Genomic DNA, 19,672 nt, shown 5'->3' on the forward strand with positions numbered 1-19,672 from the left:
AGCACAACTGATATGTACAAACACTTAATGGTGCTTATCATTATTGCACGGATGGTCGTGTATAGAGCTGGGTCGTTTTGAGATTTTCAAAAGCATTGTTTCAGACCACCATGCAGATTACGCTTCAACTGTAGTGCTACATAAGACACAACTTATGGGCCAGCTTTAATGAATAAGAAGATTATAGGTTAAACAAATGCTTTAAAATATATCATATCATGGCTGCATGAACGCATACAAGCTATGTAAAGCGCAATAAAGTGAGGACGCATGAGCTTCTCTTGATGCTTCAGTTCTACATAGATGCTTCAACTGTGCTGCAAAGAAATTTAACCAATGTCTGTGTGTGCAACATTGTCTATCTTAAACTATCTATATGTATATATAAAATTCCTACTGCGAGTTAAGCTACGTAGCACTCATAACATTTCCTTTTATTAAGGGCAATTTTTCAAACAATCAACATTATTCATTTTCTGTCTCACTTCGTGCCCGCAATTCTTGGTTTGGCTCGATCACAATTGTGCAGCCCTTATTTTGGAGGAATCAAAAAACATCCACCAAAATATATTTTGGAGCTGCTTCTCGGTGATATTGCCTTCCCTCAACTGCCACAGCTTGAGATGAGTCATATAGCAAGTCTCGCGCATATCTAGGGCCTACCCTTCAAGAAACTGGTCCGGCTGTGAAATGCTCAGTTTTTTCTCAAATAAATTTTTTAGTTTGAGTTTTCTCACTTAACGAGTCCCTTCACAATCAAGCAGACCCAATGTTCTCCTTAGTCCTTAATTTTGTTATATTATGAAATAAATAAAAAATTAATAATGAAAATAAAAATACTAATAACTGTTGCGCAAAAACACAGTCCCACATACGTACTTGAACGCAATATTGCTTTTATTTTGTTTTAGAGCCTAAGGCATTAGAAAAGATAGCAGTACAATAAAAACGTTGAAAAAAAAAACAAAAAAATATTACACTTGGCGGGACTCGAACCTGCGCCACTCAGTTGTGCTCGCGTACGTGAACTGAGTGCGTTAGCTTGCTGAGCTATTCTTTTTTTTTCTTTATTGACTTGCTGAGCTATTCGCGCTGAGGACTGCCATGAGTTTAAGTTATGTATATAAATTTGCTTTTTACACGCTATGTGTTGGCATATTTATGTACGATATGCGATCGTATCTATTGTTGTGTGCATATGTTTTGGGATTGTATATACGTCACATGCTTTTCGCATGTCTTTCAACTATAGATTGCTGCCCCGCCTCGGATGAAAACAAGTATTTTTACACCAACACACAAGCTTGAGCAGTTGAAAGTTGTTTCCCGGGGCTCTCTTGCGATTGAGTTGGCCACCACAGGGAATTAGAGTGATACGCCATTAATCCCTAGTTCTAGCTGTATTCCACTTAGTAGCTCTATCGCTTGATGACAAATCGAGCGCGGGGCGCGACGCTATTGCGCACGACCATGCCTCGCGTAGTGCCGACATCAGCTGATTGCGCCGGCCGGCTTGCTTCGATTTGCTTCAGAGCAAAGAAATGTCATACCTTGAAAGATTGCGTACTGCACTATGTCTTAACGTTACTGCTTTGTAGCCATTCTATGATTCATTGAGAATTGATAACTCTGATATCACTACTGTAGAGCTTTGCGTCGGCGACACGCACCGAACGTGAAACCGCACTACGTCTGTCGTAGAAGCAGTAGGAGGCTGTCGTCTGCTAGAACAAAAACAAAACAAAGACCTGCAAAAATATTCATAAGTTGTAACTTGTTTTTTGAATAACCGTTTATCACTTTTAAAGTTATTTTGCCAGATAACATACAGTTGTTTTTGGTTTATAGCAGCGACAGATGTTTGTTTTTTTATTTTCCTCACACAGATATCCAAGTCAAATCCATTCACAACTAAGCCACATGTTGTTTGTCTTCTTTGTTTTCGTGGGCATGCCGTGTCGGTGCGTCTGTCATGTGTTCGCGCTGCGACACACGAGAGCACGAAATGTTAAATTTACGCAAGGAAGCGCCGTTCCTCGTTCGTGTGATGTGCTAAGATTGCGCCCTATTCCCGCGGTTGTCCGAGTGCGGATCAAGTGCGAGTCGTCCAAGGAATCGGCGGGTTGGGCGGGCGCTCGAAGGACTCCGAGGTGACGGCTGACGCCTGTGGTCGCTTCCCTCGGGACAGTGTGAAAGAAACTAAAGATAAGGGGGACACTTTTTTATGTAGACCAAGTATGCCACTCAGTGCAAGTGTGTGTTGCTGCACTCGAACGAGGCGTCGAGAAACGGCAACCTTACGCGCCTTTGCGAGTGCGGTTGCCGATTCGCTTTGACAACGCTAACGCCAGCAGAGCCATGGCGCATCGGCGCGGCCTTACTGGAGCTAATTCGAGACAACTGCGGCAACATGCATGTGTATAGTGATCAATTTTTTTCATATGTGCAATGTATTGAGGAAGACGCACATGGCGCTTGCTACGTTGTTGATTAAACGAAGCCTGCAGTGCCATTTGATGCAAAGCAGCATTTTGTTTACGTTCGCGGGCGATACAATTTGTAACTTGGCTCGATTCACCTAGCCAAGCGCCTAAGTGGGTTGATTAGCATACGTTCACGGTAGAGTGTTATTATGTCCCTAAACAGTGGCGTGTGCTTGTTAAAAGATATAATGTGTGTGCCTAGTGGAGAGAGAGAGAGGTGTTCGTGCAATCTGCATGTGTACCTGCAAGACGCCTTTGCTTGTAACTAATAATGTACCGGCCAGCACCTACATTGTACGCCTGACTTTGAAGAAAACTTGCATGCACAATGTGAGATTTTGTAATCTGCCAGAGTTGCTTTTTATGAAATAATACACTGCCAGCATGTTCAAAATATGTTTCGCTGCTGTGTGGTAGGGGTGCGGTTATCACGCTGTTGTGTAGTTGCTGATGCAAGCACTTATAGTTTTGATGCGTTAATATTTCTCATCTAACTCATCAGGTGTTTGGCTGTTTCAGCACAAACAAGGCAAAGAGAGAAGGAAGACGGGTAATGACAGGACCAGTGCCAACTTTTGTTTGCAGGAGAATACCCATGTTGGTGTATTTATTGTGACAGCCTTTCTGTGTTGCTTTTTTGCCCAATTTATGCAACAACACAGTTGTCAGCAATATGAGAGGGAACACTGAAATTAGCTTTTAAAGATCATGGTGACTAAATGCCTAGTGATTCACAGCAAGAAGTAACAACAAAAGACATCAGTATGATCAATGTGGACGAGTACAGTCTTGCATCAAAAAAATATATTGTGCAAAATGTTGCCTAAGTAAGAAACCTCTCTATGTTTGCAAATAGTTTGACGTCACTTCAAGCACCGTGCCAGCCATTCGCTCCCTCTGTGCAAGGGCTGGTTGGCGAGGAAGTTCTTTGTGACGTTCCTGATAGACCACTGAGATGTATGCGATTCTAAACCTGTAGCCTAATATATATGTAATCTTTTGTGCAGTAACATCGCTGCATCTGACACCTACAACTTATTTGCATATTTACATTGCTCCCTTAGGACCTAACACACAAACTTGTTGTTTGCATTGTCACTTCATGAATATCGAGCGGTAAAGGTACTGAGTATATGTGAAACAAGAATCTCTGCTTATTACATGAAAACATATGAGGCCTTCGATAAAACGAGTTATACCTTTATTGGGCTTGCGTACTCGTCGGGGCGATTCATACATGCAGCTTCAGCAAATGGTATCTTCTAGCCCGGTAACCATGCAATTTTTTTCTGCACACAGCGCAAACACCGAGATGTACCCACTCGCATATGGTCGCGTCAAGTGCATATTTACCTTGACTAAAATGTCGAATCAAGTTTTTTCATCGACCGGTCCTTGTCATGAGTGCTAACGTCTTCGCAAACAAGACACATTGTTATTGACACTGCACACACTACACACAATATTCTCAGTTGAACCGATATTCTCAATACCTTTCAATGCACACTACATGCCGTAATCAACAGTGCACACTTTTGAAGACTATGCCACTGTTTCTCGCACAGGCCACCACGTGTGTTCACTTCTTCAAGATAAACAGACAGCGTGGCAAATATTTTACCACACAGTTTACCACACAGCTAGATGTTTGCTGACACATACTACAGCTAATGTCGACATTGTAACGTGAAGTGTAAGCTTTGGAAAATTAAAACTTGCCCCAAACTCCGCACGACTGTACCGGGCTGAGCCACCAGCGGGAGTGTTTTTACAAGCCACACCTTTTACATGTGCCAGTGACATCATGCTGTGACGTACCTCGGTAGGGGCCTATCGCTGCATACTTTATGTGAATGAGGGTCCTGTTAGTGAAAGCAGGCATTGTTGATTTTGTAACTTGTTCATTCCCAACTGGACCTTCATTTGCACGAGTTGTCTGACTGATATTCAGGCGAACTTTTGTGCAATAAATTATACAGTTGGCAGTCTGTGCTTGCCCCTTACTGTTGTTACTGGTGTTTCTTGTTGTTACTTTTCACTGCTCATTACTGCTCACCTACAGAAACTAGCCTATCTTGCCACTGTTTTGGACAAGATGCAGCTGGCAAGTGCAATAGTGTTCATAACTCTAAATTCTCAAGCAAAAATTATCGTTTCATATTCAGTTAGTTGCATTCATATCAGTACAATATAAGAAATCATTGATTAAACATAAATCCGTGTTCCTTCACATAATGCTCACAACTTTTATATCAAATTGAATGGTGTTTATAAAAAACATGGGTTTTAGCTAAACTTCATGCTCTTTTCCCGAACAGCTGACAAAACGCTATTGCATGCTTACTTGCCATGAATTGGACTGTGTTTGAAATACATTGCAATTCTTCACCGGACTGCCAGTACACTTCACATTGGGGGAACATTTATTAACCATAGATTGATTAATTAAGAACGGAAAAAAAGAATCGGCAGGCCGGGCTACTTGATATTGGCATCCGTTTTGCTACCCAGCGCATTATCATGCAAACTTCCTATAGAGTGGTTATGCGTCTTGCACGTGTGTCTTTAAACCAAGAACTTTGGGTAGAACTATATTTGTCTTACAAATGGTTGCAGGACTGTGGAGGCTGTAGGGCTGCCTAGGAATGGTGGAATCCCTGGAAATGTGTTCAACCTTGCTGCATCAGCTGCTTGGTGTTTTCACGGCATCTTTACAGGTGAGTTGGGTGAGTAAAGCAAGCAGGTTTCAACACAAGGAAAAGTATAATATGGCAGCACCTCTTGTGCGTGCCTTACATCCCAAGTATATCAAATATTGATCTTGCACCTTGTGGCCTGTAATTTTTAAAGAGACTGTTTTAAAGAGACTATTTGCTTTATATTTGAGTCTTGATGCTTCGACAGCAATGTATTTGTGTTTGACAGCAAGTGTTCTTGAACAAATAACTGATCTCAATAATGACAAAACACCCTTCATACTTGGTCCTTAGCATAAGCTTGCACATATCTATAGCAGATTCAATTGTTCATTTTTTGCTGGGATGATAATGGGCAAGTAGCAAAGGCAAGTTCAGATTGGAGTGGTCGGTGACGTCTGTTTAGGCTCTGCCATATTGCTTTGCAACCAGAGTTACTTGTGGCCACATATACAATGAAGCCACATGATGTGCATTCTAAATGAGATTACCATATCACATTTCACTGCATCTTAATATGTGCCAAACAAATGCAGATATCATTAGCTTGCCACTATAAAGGTATCCTAAACAAACACAAGGTTGAAATTTAGTCATGGTGTTGCAGCTGTGTATGACTCTACAATGGATGCATAGCCGTGATAATTTGTCTATATGTTGTCGCAAAAGTAATGTTACACACATTGTACGATACAAAAGAGGTCCTCGCTTATTTCGCTTTTTTTTCGCTATGCTTCTTTCTTGTCTCTTCTTGCCATGTGCTCCTCCTCACTGTACAAGGAGCAAGAGCAGTGGGGACGCAAACACGTATTTAAAAAAAATGTTGTAAGGTGAGCACCGAGAAGCTGAACACTTCCAAAAGGCTCAAAGAGGTAAAGGTATTATTTCTAGCTACTTTTTGGGCACCCATAGCTAGTTGTGCTGTTGCAGTTAAAAAATAAGTTAAATGTTAAAAATTAATTGGAGGTGGTTTGGCACCCATAATTGCAGTTACATACAGAACTAGGTTTCAATGCGTAAGCAAAATCTGTTCACTCTAAATCAATCCTAATGATATCTGAAATTCAGGAAATGTTCACAGAAAAGCTCAGGAAAAGGCTAAGTGGTTGCCCCTTAAACGTGAAGGAGATACCTTTCTTCTAAAAGGTCAATAGACAGTCTAGTAGTCTCGATATTACATGCACTATAAAATATTCTGGTGTGGTGCTTTTCATGCATGTTATAATGAGAGGGGTTTTTAATAGAACTGTTGTCACTTTGCCCTGCACTGCTGAAATTGTTCACATAGTTATAATACATGAATCACTTTATGCCTTTTGATTTTATTCAAATGGTTTGCTTACCCAGTCGGTTTAACTTGATTTGGATGAAATCATAAATGCTCTAAAATTTTTTTTATTATACAGCAGGTTTATTTTTAAAATACGCGACCATTGATGTGAACGCAGTTGGTGGCGTGCTTGATTAATCCTTCACTATCACCACTCTAACTACATCTGCTACAGTGCACAGTGTGACAAAAGTAATGGTACTTAACATTACAGGCAGCATACACTTTTATGTCTCAAAATGTGTTAAAAAGCCTGGTAAAAATGTGTGTACGTTTTTTTTTTGCTCCAACTAAATATTCTGGTCTACTCAAAGTAGCTTCCGCTCTTTTAAGGTCCTCAAACTATTAGGTGTTCAAAAGAAGTATCAATGCCATATACTTTCTTTGTCAGCCTACTCACCACTCTAATAATGAGAACTACCTGACAACATTATCCAGTAAAACATAGGGATGTTATAAAAAGTAATGTCAATTCAATTGTCAAAAAACGTTGCCAAGTTACGTTTTTGTTCACTTTTCTTTTCACAATTTTGTTAAAGTTACTTTTGATAACATCCCCTATAGTTTGTTTGACATCATTTTCTGCTAGTTCTCATTATAATGTGTTCAACAAAGACAACAAACCCTTCAATTTATAGTTCTTTTCTTTACTCATGAATCTGAAACAGTGAACCTCAGTAATCTTAGCGGTGTGTGACTTGTTTTTTTATCAGTTGTGCATGTGTTCAAGTACATGCATTTAGGTGGGAGGGCGAACCATTGCCACCTCCTGTGACTAGCAGATTTTCTGAGAACTGACAGATGCATAATGCTGCCAAAGAAGTATAGGGATATTGGAAGTAATCGTAACGTAATTGCAATCGTAATGTAATTGCCAGTAGACAAAAAAAGGTGTCCCACACTCGCCATAATGGTAACAGGCAGCGCTGACTGACTCTTCCATGTATAAATGCACATATATACCATACAAAATGGAAGAGGGATAGCCGCCATAATAGCTCAGTTGATAGAACATCGGACATGTTATTCGAAGTTCGCAGGCTCGGTCCCTGTACAGGGCAGGTTATCTTTTTTTCCTTCTACTTTTCTTTCTTCACAATTACAACACTTCTATTCTTCTTGAAGATTTTCTGGTGTAAAAAAGGTACCTTATAATCTGAAGAGGCAAACAGAATGTGCCAGTGTACGAGTTAGCTCTTGTAGTGGTTACAAGTAAGATATGTTTTGAAGAATAAATCATTCTGCCACTTACCTAAAGAATGGCTACAAGACATGGCGCTGGATGCACTTTGTTATTTTTGAATCAAGCTATCTTGTATTCCATTTTTATAAATTACATGGGATTCACATGACGGTATCACACACTTTAACGCCACAAATATTATGCAGCGAACAACGTTATAAAGGCGAAATTGCAAAAGGATAAGGTGAAAACTGCACCCTCAACGAGAATGTACAGGGAGCACAGGGTGCAGGCGTCATTCTTTCTGCCCGTGCTTTTCAAGTGCGAGCTGTTTTCACCTCGTTCTGACCAACTAACTAGATTGAGGTGTGTTGTTATAGTGCAAGAGGATGCTCCACGGGAAACTAGTTTTGTCTCAAACTCTGTGTGTGTCTTTCAACCTATATGGTGCCCGGTTCAAGAGTTCTGCAGACCAGATCATGTAAAACAGGACCGTGTAAAATGGACTGTGTAAATAAAATAAAATGGACCATGTAAATAAACAGAATCGTGCAAAATGTCATTTTCGTGTGCAACTGTAGTTGTGGTTGTGCTGAATGACCTTTCTTTATATACACTTGCTCCTTTAGAGTCGAGTGCATCTTCGGATCGATTGTAAATGTTTGCATATGCGAGGCCTTAAGTTTTATAAGAAATTCCTCAGTGTGCCACAAGGAAATGTGTGTTCAGCGAAAATTTGTATATCATTATATACAACTCTTAAAGCCTCGTCTACAACTTTGTGCAGGTTGACCTTGAGCAGAAAACGAGGAGCGGCAGCAGCCCCCAGAGAAGAGCAAGCACCCTCCAAGCTCCCGAAACTCTCTTCGACAGGAACAGCAAGGTCACTGTGGCATTGAAAACCATTGCAAGGAGTGCCTTATCAGTACACTGTGCTGCTCTTTCATCGCAGAAGACGAAGTTGACCACTCCAGAGGAACTTCACGCTGTGTATTGTGAGTGCTTCAGTGGTTTTGTTTTTGTCCAGCCAGCAGTTAAGAAATCATGTGTCAGATTCAGCCAGGATGGCTAGAGGGAGTTGGGCAGGCATGTTTGGACATTTGTCTAGCCAAGTAGTGCCAATTTTCGCACTGGTACTGTTGGAGTTACTGCCACAATCGCAGAAGCTGCGTCACCTCTCTAAATGTACAGATGTGTCGGGGAAGATTAGCTGCATTAGGTTTTTCTATAACTGATAGCTGCCAACATTCTTCATTATACAGGAGTTTTGTTCCTCACTTATGGGTGTAAAGCCCTCTACAGAAAAAATGCAACACGTCTACTTCCAGAAGACTCCAAGGCCCTACTTGTAGGTTTTTTCGGCTTGTATCATAAGCACCTCGTTTGGGGTACATGAACATTTTATAAACATGTACAGCGAAAAATTTGGGTGGCTGGTCGTTTTGTCGTTATCTTGTTCCTCGCAGTATTCTTAAGCATGTTGTGCATTACGATGTCAATCTGGTTCATGTGCATAGAAGACATTACGAAGTTTCAGGCTACAGTATAAAAAGCCTGGAAGCAAGCCATCAATTATTTTTTAACAGAGTTGCTTAATCTGATACATGATATATCACTAAACTTTCGTGCGTATTCATCAATGTAAGCTCGTCTTAGTGTTATCCAAAATGAAGATGTGAGTCGACAGATGGAAACATCTAGTGGGGTAATCGGGGTGAACAGTAGAAGTGCTTCAGACAGGCTGGCCGATGTTGCGATAGGAGGACCTATTTTTTAGAAGTCACCCTGTCATCCTTGGCGTGTTAGTTTAAATGGGGTCAGTAATGACATCATCTTTTGGTGCAGGCGTGTGTGCCTGTTGGAAATGTTTGTCTGAAAAAAAAAACCTATAACGCAGAAGAGTGCAGCCCTTGCTTCTTTTCAAGTTAGGTTGCGCTGATACAAAGTGTTCTCCTGTCGGAAGTTGGGGGTAAGGGAAGCAAAAAAGATAAATGATAGAAAAGAAGAAAAAAGAAGAAAGAAAAGGGGAATGCAAAGTTCAAGTAGTGCTACACTGCTCCTACTTTGCATCCCCGCTTTTCTTCTTTTTTTCCCCTTGTTTTCTTTTTTCACCTTTTTTGTTACATTTGCATTGTCCCATCTAGTGCATGAATCAATGACAAATGGCTTTGCTATAGCAAAGATGCCTATGTGGTGTTGGATTGAACAGTGCATTGTACTTCATTCAGTTAATTACAGACTGATCAGTCTTGCAATAAGTGCTTCCTATCACCACACATGTTCAAATGAAAAGTTTGTGCTTGGCTCTTAGTATGCTGGTATATAGCTTGTGTCTTGGACTACTCAAAATGAATGTTATTTTGCTGCTGTTTATGGTAATGAATTTATCCAACATGAAAATATCTTGCCTTGTGAACTTTGTCGGAGCTGCCTTTCTTTTTCTTTCCTATGCAGGCATTGTATGTGAGGGAGGCAGTAACAGAGAGGTGATAGCTTGAGCTTCGGAAGAATAAATGCTGGCAGTGAGGCAATTATGCATCAAACATCCCAGCCATTTTGCCAACCGTCCTAAATGTGTTTTAAAAAATATATTGTGCTCGTTTACTGTAGTTTTCTGAAAACAGCAAAATGCTAAAGTATATCGCAGAGAACAAAATAATAGGCCATGTTGGTGCCTTCTGGACTTCCCAGGATGTCGTCTGGGTGTTGTTTGTAAAAAGTAAAAAGCGTTTCAAAATACTGCCTCTTCGACACCAAATTCGGTCTAGGTATTAAGTAAAGGTGATTGTGTGTAGTGCATGAAGCTCCGTAATATTAGTGCAATTTTTTCGCCACATCAAAAGCAAGGAAGCAGTTCTCTTTATATGGGAAGTTGTATGATTACACTTTGTCTTAAAGTAGAAATGAATTTTTGAAGTTTTCTTATGATGGCTGTTTTCTGCATTTGATATATGACAGCTTCCGTTCCGAAGTTCCCCATGGCCCTCAATAGGAGACTTCAAAAATCATTTTCCTCATTTAAACAAAAATTGTAATGATAACACTTGCCATGTAACAAGAACTGTTTATTTACTTTCAACTTACACATAAAAGTAATTTTCAATTAGACAAACACACAGCTCAAATTGCATCTCAGTGTGGACAAAAACAATTATATAGTGATATTTGTAATCTGGACCTAACATTATTTTTTTTCGTGAAATATAACTTCTGTGCAGTGAGTATTTGTGGCTCAAATATTCATACAAAATGAAGTATTGCCATACAAGAAATGCAAACGATAAACAGTTTGGCTGAATTCTTCAAACCCTATGTAGTGGAAAAATGGCACTAATGTTACTCGGCTTCAAATACTTTAGGAAGCAGCTTTATTTAATATGTAGATCAAGTTTGATATGGCAAGAAAATGCGGTACTTTGAAATTTTTCTCACAAATAACACCTGCACGACATTCTGTGAAATTCTGAAGGTACCCACGTGACCACTACTTTTTTCTCTTCAAAACATTTGTGCAAATAACTATTTTCAGAAGAGTAAATTACCATCATTTTTTAAACTATACATCTGTGATGTTCGCCAGGCAGTATGGTTTGTATGTTTGGTGTAGAATAGCCCAGGGCGAAAAACAACAAATGGCTGAGCATCCTTTGACGCTCGGGCAATTTTGAAAGCATTTGTTTGTTAGCAGCAATTCAGTTAAGCCCTTGTCTTTATGCTTAGGCCCAGAAATAAAACACAGGTAACCAAAGTAGTCCTAAGACTCATGTAGTCTCGCTGTTCCAAGGCTTGTGGAGCCTAATTTAGTGCAAGCTTCACCATTTTTTAAAAATTCAGATTCAACCAACAGGTTTTGGAGGCACAGTGCATTTTCAGCTAACTTGTTTCACACCCGTTACTTAGATAAAAAGAGGAAAGTAGAGGTAAAAATACCATTTTAAAGGCATTGTAGGTAATAACAAAAAGGACTGCTTTCTTTTTTTGTGTGGTGCTTTGCCTGAACGCTGTGCTTTTTGTGGTATAGTTCATTGTCTAGTGAACATAGGCCTTAAAAACTAACATTAGCCATGTTGAGGTCGATTTCTTGGTTATAGTCATAGTAGCCATATTAAAAATTATGACTTCAAACTTGATTGTTCTTTTGAAGATTTTTTCCTTGCATAATGATATTTGAGAGTCTTAGTCAATTTTGTTATAAGAAAACGTGATGTCATAATAGGGTCAGTTTTTGTAGAGTCGTTCAGTTCTATCTTACCTTTTACATTCCTAATAGAGCAGTTATTTTCAATATCGGTATTTAAAATGGAATGAGCATGCTGTATGCAGTAAGGTGTAAGCAATTACAGATAGCACATGCACCCAACTTTTCTGTTGGTAGTTTATTTCTGTTATTCTTGATTTATATGTGGGGTTTCACCTCCGAAAACCACTATATGATTATGAGAGACGCCGTAGTGGAGGGCACTGGAAACTTCGACCACTTGGGGTTCTTTAACGTACACCCAAATCTGAGCACACGTGCCTACAGCATTTCTGCCTCCATCGGAAATGGAGCCGGGGTTTGATACCGCGACATGCGGGTCAGCAGCCGAATTTCTGTTACTCTTGCTCTCCTATATGTGTGCAGTTCGGTTATAGTTATCTGGCTTGCACAGATATTTAATGGCACCTGCCTGGTCCTGCTTGCTTTCATGGTGATTTTAACCTTCATAAGTTGCATAGGTTTAACTCTCAAAATTGTTCAAGATGCCAATTTTGTGCACAAACTGTATAATATTAAGGCAGCAGATGTACATGCACACACTATTAAATGTACATTGAGAGCTTTCACTTGCAGTTCCTAAAGTTTTACTGTGCAGGAAGCATTTAAATCATAATTTCATAAGGACATATTAATCGATTATCTCTACCATTGAAAATCGTGACAACCTAGTTATTTTCACTGTGATAAGCATGCTGTTTTTTTATGTGGCAGAACTAATTTATACACTCATTCCTTCTATTATTCACAAATGCATAACATGAAGGATTGTGTGCCTTACATTTTCAGTTTCATTCTGTGTGTTATATTTCTTGTGCATGTGAACTATTGTGCTAACATGTGTCTCTGACATTATTTGTGCCAATTATTTTCATTTCCAGGTGCCTATGAAGGACACATAAGTTCTATGGCAGTGACCTTCGAAATTTACAGTGGTGCCGGAGCCTCAAGCAGCATTTCGCCGATCTCCACAAGGCATTCATGAGATAAACACAGCGCCACACTTTCACAGTGCTATGATTATTATTTATGTTGAAACATTTCGTTCTAAAATTGCTGTTACATTGTGTTTTGTGCCACCATCCTATGGCTTAGGTGGAGCTTGTGAAATTACGGTGCAGTCACCTCATTTGTGTACAATCAACACTGCAATGTCACTATTCACAGCTGGAGCATACAGACAAATAAAAAAATATATTGATTGTAGCAGGGCTGATGTGTATATTAATGCTTCTCTATTGATAATAATAACTTTATAAGTTCTTTATGTCTTCCATAGAACACTGCATTAATGTGTTGTAATGTAACCACCATTTATGATCGCTAGCATGTTAATTTAGTAGTTTTGTAATGTATTTTATTTGAAAGGTAATTTTGCTTCCGCATCACGACAATTAGAAAGATGGCGATGATTCAATCCCTCATCATGCACATTTAAGAAATATTGTGATTTGTACACAGTATTGCATGTACTCAAGATGTGGACGTCTATTCAATTTACACATTATATTGCTTTGCACTAGATTCAGACGTAACATGCCCACATTTCAGTAATTTCCGCATGATACGTCTTTCCATAAGATGCGGAGTCCGCATCATATGTCTTATGCGGAGTCTGCATCATACGTCTTATGCGGAGTCCGCATCATACGTCTTCCATATTCCAATAATTCCGTACTTGAGGTCTCCGCATCTTACGGAACGTTTCAGTAGGGTCGTATACGTTTATTTTTAAGCGGTCCCAGGCAAAGCAAGCGATTTGTAATGATTTAGTAGTCGACATGTTTGTAGTGATTAAAATGCATAATGTGTAAGGGGAACAAAGAGCCAAGAGTTTTGTAAGGTATGCATATTAGAAAATATGGGTTCATTCAGCATGTAACATTGATTTTCTAGGGTGTATATTCTTACTTCTGTTCCAGGGTATTCTTGGTAATTTTCACCACATTCATTTATTTCTCTAAAGAATAATGCAAACTAGCTAGTACCTCGTGTTCATCGTTTAGTCACGATACCAATAGGTTCAGCATAATCGTCGGTCCATCTGTACTGTATTGCTTCTAAGCGCCATGTTTGTATCCAACAATTACTGTCTTAAGAAAACAATGACAAGGCTTTATGGCCGAACGTCTTTTTATCATAAAAAGAGCCTCGGTTCAATTCTGGCTTGAACAGGAGTTTTACAATTTTTTATTTCCGGCAGCCTTTTTGGCCAGTGTATATTTGTTCCTTGAAGCGAGCTCTTTGACAATACCGCGCTAGAAGTCAGCATGTCAGAGGCAAATGAAGTGCATGATTAAACTTGCCGTCTGCTTGAATGACAATCATTATTGTCAGTGGTATCGCGTGCCCGAACCAGGTAATGATTACAACACACACCGTAGCAAAGGCCCTCGAAAACTTTGAGAGAGACAACAAGCCTCAATAAACCACGCCTTGGTGGGTATCACTTACGGGGCCCTTCTGACAAAGCCCCGTAGGCCACAACTGCTTCTTGGGCCTGACCTGTAGCCGCGATCTGCAATTTGATGGTCCAATCAGCAGGTCACGCCAACCACAAATGAACACACAACACCACGCTTTCCTGTGTGTTGTAAATCGAGTATTGACTGAATCTCGTCCGCCCGGGTAAATTTATGTTACATGATGTAGCATTACAGTGGCTTCACGCAAAGCTCATGTGGCCATGTATCTAGATACGCAGTGTATGATTTGTGTAAATAGCAAAACATGCTAGTGTGTAAATGACCCCAGTCCTACGCTTATTGCTCATTGAGGTTTCCACGTCGTGTTGCAGTAGTTAAGTAGTGCAAACAATTTTTCCTTGCTATGCTTCTTAGTGTCAACCCTATAAAGACAGGAAGTCAAACAACCTTTACCTTGTAGCGAAAGAGGGCACAGGTCGGTCGGTAAGTTCTAGACCTGAATGAGCAAGTTGAGCTGACTGCTGGTCACCACGGTCAGGGTATCACACCAGACAATGACTTGTTCAGTTCGCTTCCGAGAATCCTGGCTCATTTCATTGGAATTAGTGCTATAAACGGCATGCGGCATGTCACCTAAGAGTGCGAGACTACATGTGCCCTGATAACCTGTGCACATGCCAGCTGGATTGCTAGAGCCGCAGCAGGTGCTTCCGCCACTTTTCTTTACATTTGCTTGATTTCTTTACATTTCCTTGATTTCTTTACATTTGCGGCGCAGTAATTATGTTTTACTTGGATCATGCCAGCGAGAGCATATAGCGTCATACACCCTGGCTGCCTCGCGTAGTGGCCGACGCTGTACAGTAAAACTTTTGCCTCTATTTGGGTCTGTTTGTTTTCCGTGTTCATGTTATGTTCCTTTAAACATGGTCGACAGAGCGCATATTTCGTGGCTTTGGTTCACACCAGCGAACATAGTGCTAGCATTGAGTGCGTGGGGCACCAATACATAGGATATATATTTGTTGAAAACATAAAAAGAAATATCATGAAAAACTTTCGCAGTAACAGTATGAAACACAGTGGTCGCTGCCGCTGAGTGTTCTGCCTCTGCCGACGTAGCTGCATACGACGTCACACTCACTCTAGATGCTTTTTGTCACGAGGTAAACCAGTGGAACTAAAAATAGTAAGTCTGCGACAGCGTCGCAACCACTGTATCACATTTTGTTGTCATCAACAGTTCGACGCGTTTGTGTGCTGAACATATGCAGCCCACTGGCTTCACAACTTAAAAAAGTACAATAAACACAAAGACACAGTAAAAGGTTGTGGGAAGCAATTGCGATGGCAGTGGGTCCGTGCCATTGAATTAGGTTTGCCCAACAGACGCCGATTTATTTAGCTTGATTTTGTTAAATTCGCGAGAAAACTTGAAAGATACCATCTCCGAATAGAAAAGAAACATATCAGAGAATACGAGTTTCACGGCGATAATTAGACACGTCGCTAGTTTGGTGCGTGCTCAGGGTAAAATTGGCTGTGCCTATTCTGGAGAAAGGTTTAATCGAGTTACTGTTTTCCGTTTTTGAACATCTATGGCGCGATATGCAATAAATAAAATTTTCCCAATTTAGTTACAATCCTAAAAATAGTACGCACGTGTATTTACTTGTTTCCAGCGCATTTTACTACCATCTGGGCATATTTGTACTACCCATTGGTACAGCTTGTACCTTTTGCTGTTACTAACCAAAGAAACATTCTTAGCATATCTAACTAACTACTAAGCCACCTACGTCACCATATCTAACGCTGCTGCTGCAGTGTATTTCCTCAGAATAGTAACACTCCTAAGCAAAATTTAGAAAAGCCTAATAATACTGACTACATAGATATGGAACTTTTCTGCTACGTAATGGCACATATATAAACTAATAGAAGGGTGCACGATCATTTGTAGAAAGCATCAACTTATCTTCAAAATTTTATGCCTGCTAACCAGGCACTACCAAAGTAGTGTGCACTACCAAAATAGGGACATATCTAGCCTTCAACCTGTTACAACTGTAGAGATCTGCTGCCAATAACCTAAAGTTCAGTGTGGGCGTTTCGCCTGTGTTCTCGCTTGTGATCTGTTCTCAAGAGTTCTCATGTGCTCATATGAGTATTATTATATGTGAATATTATAGTACCATAAGAATATTTCATATAGATATGACCTGATGACATAAGTTTATATTCATACGACAATATTCAAAAATAGTTAGATCTCTGTGAAGTGCTGTGATGCGCACTTACCACAGAATAGTTATATGAAGTAGGTAGCAGCCATTAATTAGTGTGCAAGTACAATGCCAGTTTGTTTGTTTATCATGTACTTTTGATTTGCAATAATTTTAATACCGCAACACGCATATATATATATCACAAAATAGGCGCCATTCTTTATTTTTGGGGATACTAACAATTTAGTAATGGACATAGTGACGAAGTAAGCACTATTCACTTACTAACTAGGTAATAAATTTCACTAACCTCAAGTTTGCTGTCTTATCTTACAAAGAGGCTAATTCATTTTGTGACACGTTAATGGCTAGTTTCCAGTTAGTTAATATGCCTACATTTTCTTAATACTGTAGGGTCGACCAATATTCACGCTCCACTTCTCTTTGACTGAATGCTGTCGCTTCCTACACAGCAAAGCGCATGTTTTGAGGTAGAGCTAGCTATAGGCTAGCAGAAGCTAGGCAAGTCATAACATTATTTTGACGAGCAAGGAGTGTCGGAACTTTTGACGAGAATACGACTATATTATTGAACAAACATAAAAAGGTGTTCCACTTGGTGCCTGCAATAACCTTGAAGTCAGTCACGAAAGTAATTTGTTCGAAGGAACCGCTGAACGTGCCTTCTTGTCATTTTCTTGAGGCGGTGATATTAGGCAGGCAATATAATGAAGCCTACTTTTTTTGAGAAAAACTGCTGCCAGTGGCCTAACGATTTTAGGAAACTTGAACATCTTGGTGCTGAAGTACTTTGACTACATGTGACTTGGTTCAGTGCACATTCATTAGCCGTGAATACAATATGCAAGTTCCACGTCTTCCTTCAAACACTAGTGAAAATACCTGGCAAAACTAGCATCGTTTCTTATTAATGTCATCAGATGTACGGTATGCTGAAACAGTTGGCAATCGTCTCCAGCTGCACAGTGATATGCGGCACAAAGCAAAGATGAATCGTGAGAGCACTCACACACTCAAAAGACTACGTCACTGCATGCAGCCCTCAAATTCAAGGCGAAGCGCTTATAGTACTCTCGCTAAATTATCGATGTAGCAGGGATCGAACGTTATGTCGTCCCCACCTAGACAAACGCGGCATAACGTTTTTGTAGGGCAAATTGTGTGGGCAGTCGCTTTGCATAACCTCATCATGTCGAGACAAATGTGGTCTTAAATGTTTTCAACTGTGATTCATGCGTTCGAATCGAAATTACAATAATATGACCAACATTGGAGATGGTGAAGACGACAGTGTGTCCGTTACTTAGCCCTGAATGGTCTCATTGCAATTCATTAGTAGTTTACAAGTAATAGTCGCCGCGTTACACTTACAAATGGTTCTAGAATAGCCTTTCTTCAAGCTCTTACTGTGCTGGGCCTTCCGCACACGCTTGGCAGATTTTTTTCTCCCTGGCATAATGGTTAGAAAGAACCAATGAGAAATGTACCATAGTTCTGTTTGCTACGGCGAGAGAAGATGCACCACTGCACTGAGACTGACAGCCGTTGTTTGGATTTACCTATTTTGTTTATTCCAAAAGCAGGTATTTCATACACTAAGCATCGGTTTGACCGGTCGTCGTTCGGTGCAGTACAAGTTTGGAATGCGGCACAAGTTAAGCTGCATTCGGTGATATGAGCGTAGTGCTTCCGTAAGCCATAAGCCATTCTCTCTGCTGAACACGTCAGCATAAGGATCGCATCACCGCAGTTTTCCGTCACATAGTTATAAAAAAGAGGAAGTGGTAGATAGTCGACGTTTTCGCAGGTCTATCGGCAAGCATTCTGCTCGCTCGAACCAGAAAGAACTGAATCGTCCAATTTTATGTCTGCTTTTGTTAGACCTGTCTTCACCATAATTTGTCTTTCCGTTCCCATAAGAGCATGGGAACGGAAAGACAAAAGTTTGACCTATCGAAGCACACGAAGAGGCTTGAATGAGGCGTTGGAAATGGTGAGAGATCTCGGAAAATTCAGGGTATTGTTTGACTTGACCTTCGTTTTTATGGTCCGCACTCATGAGATTACGTCTCGTTATAAACAGTAGTTCCAGCTATTATGCTCTGATAAAAGATACGCTAGACATCAAATATGCCTGAATGAACGTTTGGCTTCACTTTTTGCTCAGCTCTTTCATTTTTCACAATCATCATGGGCGCCATGCTCTCTATGACAAAGTGACCATATGTTTTGAATTCACGCAGGATTTCCTGAACCTGGCTGTTATCTATAGTCCTCTATAATTTTAAGTATTTCTGTTTAAAAAATAATCTATAACTGTTTTTAAGTCTGTGTTTTTGTTGGCTCTGATATGGCTGTCTGCATATAGACTTCACCTTTCTGCCAGGTGGATGAAGCAAATCGAGCAACATACTTCTACTTACATTGAAAAGTGTTGCCGCAAACGGAAGACACCTGGTAAACTAATGTCCCTACTTGGACCAGAAAGCCTGGTAAAAGTGCATTTCCTTTTTATATTTTCTAGAGCTTAACATCGCTTCATCTCTGCTGCAGCGCTTCACAGCTGTGCGGCAGGTTGATCAGCGAGTGGAAACCGGATGTTTTTAGCGTTGCAACGTTCGTAAAAGTTGGATTCATGGTGTACAATATATTTTCATGTACACTTGCTTGTTTTTGTTTAATTACATAGTCTTCACTGAGAAAAACTCTTACACTGGTTAGGCCTGCTCGGCGCAGGTCGTGCCGGAAAGTTGGAAAAATACATAGTTCTGTAGACAGTTCAGATAAAATTGTGACTGATACTAGCATTGTTAAGTTGATCCGAATGCTACCGCGAGCAGCAGTGATTACTCTGAAATATATTTTTGACTGCGATATGGTCTTCCACAACGAGGAAAAGAACACCAAGACCGGAGACAAATGTGCGATAACTTAAAACTATTTAGTATTCACTGCGCACGTAAGGCTTACATGTCAACGTCAAAGGTTACTGGCAGATAAAAACTGATCAAAATGCATGAACATGAACTGTGTGAATACAGGATTCA

The 19,672-nt window shown here is 40.2% G+C and overlaps 1 protein-coding gene and 1 long non-coding RNA gene across 3 annotated transcripts in view; one reads left to right on the plus strand and one right to left on the minus strand.

Annotated features, from left to right (window-relative positions):
• The window catches only part of LOC119168689 (cytochrome P450 2C23), an 81,024-nt gene extending 61,928 nt beyond the window's left edge, over positions 1 to 19,096 (minus strand). Inside the window, exon 1 of one of the 2 annotated variants that reach the window (XM_075865968.1) lies at positions 19,049 to 19,096. The gene's annotated coding sequence lies outside the window, so the exon portion shown is untranslated. Of the gene's footprint in view, positions 1 to 14,829; positions 15,017 to 19,048 lie in introns of those variants that run through there. The other variant, XM_075865967.1, reaches the window with a different exon arrangement.
• LOC142764770 (uncharacterized) lies at positions 8,396 to 13,156 on the plus strand. The gene is made up of 2 exons (XR_012883867.1): positions 8,396 to 8,687; positions 12,832 to 13,156. It is a non-coding gene; the product is annotated as an uncharacterized LOC142764770 (long non-coding RNA).
• Positions 19,097 to 19,672: the final 576 nt, after the last annotated feature.

The sequence above is a fragment of the Rhipicephalus microplus genome, chromosome 6 (genome assembly GCF_043290135.1).
Source record: "Rhipicephalus microplus isolate Deutch F79 chromosome 6, USDA_Rmic, whole genome shotgun sequence".
Taxonomy (NCBI): Eukaryota; Metazoa; Arthropoda; class Arachnida; order Ixodida; family Ixodidae; genus Rhipicephalus; species Rhipicephalus microplus.